This window comes from Quercus lobata, chromosome 11 (genome assembly GCF_001633185.2).
Source record: "Quercus lobata isolate SW786 chromosome 11, ValleyOak3.0 Primary Assembly, whole genome shotgun sequence".
In the NCBI taxonomy this organism is placed as follows: domain Eukaryota; kingdom Viridiplantae; phylum Streptophyta; class Magnoliopsida; order Fagales; family Fagaceae; genus Quercus; species Quercus lobata.
In genome coordinates this window covers 25,538,540-25,543,297 of record NC_044914.1, presented here as the reverse complement: position 1 = coordinate 25,543,297, position 4,758 = coordinate 25,538,540, and positions in this window count along the sequence as shown.

Below are 4,758 nucleotides of genomic sequence, written 5' to 3'. Positions count from 1 at the left end.
CTTCCACAGAAGAAGAAAAAAAAAAGTACATTTAAAAGGTAATATCAAGCTCTCATATCTAGCCCAAAAAGAATCCTGCCAAGCTGAAACAACAGTACCATCATTATGTTCCAAAGTCTGGTTTTTGCTTAAGAAATACCATTTTTAACAATATAAAGTCTAGATTCAGAGTTTAGCCAAATTAAGTTCTCCTTAAATTTTCCTCTAGACAATGAAATCTTATGCATTTCACCTGCCACTGTAGGTTGGTGAACGTTCCTAGTGAGATAAAATTTACAACACAATCTGTCACAATCAATTAGATCTGCTTCAATTTGCATAAGAACTCTGATTCAGTGAAACTAAAGTACCATCTCCAATACAGCATGTAGTTTCAGTCAAAGCTAAATATCTACAAGATAGGACACCTTTCTAACCCAATAGTCAGAATGCTTAGATCTGAAACTAAAAATGCTTTCCTTCGCAGTACTTAGCCATTAAATCCTTATGCAGCAAACAATTTGGTTTACAAATAACTCCTTTTTAACAGAACTGCTTTGCTATCAAATCTTATTTAAAAGACCCATTTTCTACATCCTAACCAACAATCTTTTCTTAGATCTGCAAATAAAATTCCAATTTAGTAAAAGAATTTGCCTGCTCCCTACAATGTCTCTAGAAAGAATTACAAACAATACCACATAAAAAATTTCAAAAAACTATGTTGCATATCATTATTGCCTTGAACAAAGGGCCAAAGACAAGCTATTTGCACACTTATAAGGTGAAAGTGAAAGTGGATCCCCTTGCCTTGAGCTATATTGAGGGAAAATAATTTTACCTAGGGAACCATTCAATAGAATCTGATAAGAAATTGTGCAAATGCACCACTTAATCAAAAATTCATTTCTTCCAGCATAGTCAAAATGAAGTCCCAGATACATCTTATTGTAAACTTTATTCATATCAACTTTATAGGCAACCAACCAAGTTTTCCACCTCCTAGTCTTTCTAATTTTCTCAACCAGGTCATGTGCTAACAACAGATTATCATAAATCATTAATTAAAAATGACATTTTTTTTAACAAAATCAAAACATAGCTGCTCTTTATTAAAATAAGGTTAAAGTGCAAAATACTTTATTAGGACTAGAAACAATGATGCAAATCATGCAAAGGAAGGAAAGATAACAAAATAGATCTGGGAGGTATCAACAGGTCATGATCAATTCTTATTTCTTAATCACCCAAAGCAAGCAATACCAGCTAAAGAGATGAATTCTCCTTGTTTTTCAGTAAGAATATAGGCATTTAAGGCAATGGAAGAATTAAAATGTACAAGCAAAATCTTTAGCTTACACAAATTACATTTGACAGAATGAGAAACTTTTTGAATAAATAATACAAGTAAAACATGAAGAACATTTAGTATAAGTGTAAAGACAAGCTATTTAAATATGTAACTTCCCCCAAAAAAAAAGCTCTATTAAGCACATTTTTTATTAAAGGCCAGCTAGATGACCATAATCAAAATCCTACATTTTCCTTGAATTGAACAAATCATTTCCTCACATAAATTTGGTTATTCAAAGTTACAAATGCCTCACAATATCAGATATGGTATTTGCAGCAAACTCTGCACCCTCCCCCCCCCCCCCAAAATCTATCGAGTACAATGCATGCCAATCATCCATTACCAATAAACCCAGAAAAAAGAGAGTCCTTACTTTTGTAAGGTAGTCGAAGCCAACCACTGAGGGAGAAAGACTGAGCGAGGCGGAGACGGAGCAACGGGAGCGAGAGGCAACAACGGCGACGGAGCGACGAAGCGAGAGGGGGCGACGGCGTCGGAGCGAGAGGGGGAATGAGAGTGAGACTGAGCGAGAGAGACTGAGAGTGAGAGAGAGAGACTGAGAGAGTGAGAGTGAGAGAGAGAGACTGAGAGTGAGAGGGAATGAGAGTGAGAGAGTAACTGTGTATTTTTGAACTTGAGTTTTTTTGAGTGCGTGCAATGATGGACACGTGGACCGAAAGGAAACCGAGTACAATGGACTCAATTTCCTTTAAACCAAACCAAGTCCAATGAACTCGGTTTCTGGGCTTGCAAACCGAGTCCAATGAACTCGGTTTTTGGTCTTACAAACCAAGTCCAATGAACTCGGTTTCTTGGCTTACAAATCGAGTCCAATGAACTTGGTTTCTGGGCTTACAAACCGAGTCCAATGAACTTGATTTCTGGCCTACGTGTACACTCTGGCCACCTCAGCTGCTGGCAAAACAAGAAACTCGAGTACAATATACTCAATTTTATAACCCAAAAATCAACTCCTCTGAACTCAAATTGTTAGAAACCAAATATGTTTAAAATGTTTCCTAATTAATGATATTGTTTGGGTTTTATAGTTATTTTCTAAAAAAATCCATAAAATACTCTCATAAAGCTATTAGAATTTTCTTAGGACATTAGCATGTAGTTAGATTTTTTTTTTTTTTTTTGTCTGGAACTCTTTTAAGGGATATGTTTTGGAATTTTACTTTTATTCTTTGGATGATTTTCTCTTAAATCATTTTTTGTTGTACAATTTTTTTTAATCTTTGTAGCTTTATAATTTTCCACACAAAGAATGTGTTTCATATATCTCGTTGTTGGAAACATTGCTGCCTCTTAGAATTTATTTCTGGTGTATAGCAGAATTGATCATTCGGAGGATGATGCAGAACTTAATAAGAAATTATGCCCGTGCCTGAAAACCCAATTTTATACCGCCTGTATTGCAGTATCGATCCTTGACGGATGTGTTCCGGGTAAAATCATCTTTCCCTAAGCTTTTTTTTTTTTTTTTCTTTTCTTTTACTGCAATGGTGAAGACTTATGTGTGACTGTGTGAAGCCTTACCAACTTGCAATAGGAATACACCTCCATTCAGATTTGATGCTTTTCATATGGTCATGTACGAACTCTGGCGACGCAGACATTCATCTTTCAACATTACTTGATTGCATATTTCTCGCCATTCAAATTCTTTCTGCTCACATCAAACAGATGAATATTTCTGTTACCTGTAGAATGTTAACATTGATGAAATGTTTCCATTAGTGATACATGATTTGTTGATCCAACTGCTAAGACACTTTTAGAGGTGTAAATGCACAATGATTTGTGGCTCAGCATCTTTAAGCAAGTTTTAAAACTATTGTGCATCAATATATTGTGCTTGAGACCAATATGATTTTTTTTTTTTTTTTTGGATAAGAATTGACAGCAATATATGATATATAAAAAGTCATTCAAGAGTATATTAAATGATATCTTATTTAAGAAAACCCATAAAACATTCTCATATTCATTATATTTTTGTTTATCAGTTAAGGATTTTTTTTTTTTTTTCATAAATAAGTCGTTTTTCAATTTTTTCCAAAAATAATTCCACTAATGAAAGTAAATGTTTTTAATAGTTTGATTAATCACAAGTAAAACTTACCTAAATTTTTGTTAGTAGGCAATTCCCAATAACCGCATGCTTAGGTGCTCTATTGATGAATGATGACCATCCTAGGACAGCTATCTATATATAATTAAAGACCCAGAGAGAGAGAGAGAGGCCAGTGTTTGAAAAGAAGTACCAAAGAATCAAAGATGACAAACACAATTAGAGAGTTATTTTAAGACCACAGCCAATTTCACACACATTTTCACAATTATCCTATGTGCAAACTATCACTAGATTGCCAGTCAATTTCATATGGATACATAATTTTTTTTCTGCTACTCACCATCAGTCACATTGGATAGTTGTAAAAATGGATGTAAAATTACTTGTAGTCCGAGAATTTTTCTACAAGAAATGAAGTGAATACTCAATAACAAGGAACACACTTTAGCCATAGAACACGAAACCGCATCTAACATCAAATCAAAGATGAAAAAAAATAAAAGTTTGCTAAATGGTCTATTAATGGAAATAGACACCAACCTCTATCCCACTTTATGCTCCACTAGTCATGGCATGTCAATTATTTTTTTTGGCAAAAATACATTCTTGGTTCTTACATTTTAGGTCATTTTTCACTTTAGTCCCCACTTTTTTTGAGCTTCTATTTTGGTCCCAAAAATATTTTTTTTAAAAAAAATCATTTTCAATTTAGTCCCTACCGCCATTTCACAATTGAAAGGTAGGGACTAAATTGAAAATGATTTTCGATTTTTAGGGAGTAAAATAGGATATCCAAAAAAGTGGGAATCAAAGTGAAAAATTTCCCAAAATGTAATGATCAAAAAGGTATTTTAGCCTTCTTCTTTTTTCATTTTAAACTTTGATTATTTTATAAGAAAAGTCAAATGAATATATGTATAAAAGAAAGGAAATTCTAAAATTTCTTATTGGATAATATAACAGTAGCATCTCAACTCTCGCATAGAACCAACAATCTGAGCGGCATCCGAGTGAAATATTGAGGTTATAATTTGAAAACTTCAACCATCTTGTTCGTTCCTGTTAAGATGGCTGTATGGCGGTGCTTACAATAAAGATGATGCCCATGGGACGTAGAAAAAGCTTAGATTTAGATTTATTCATGACCCTTTTTCAGATTTAATAATTTATATCAAATGAAATATATCACGAATTTAATTTGATTACAAACAAATTGCAAAAAAAATAATCTCGCATAGCTCAAAGTTTGGAACTAGTGTGGTGCAAGTCAAAGCTAATCTGACTTGCACAGACATTGTCATCTTAGCAGTTTGGATGAATATGTCCAACAACACCACAGAAGTAT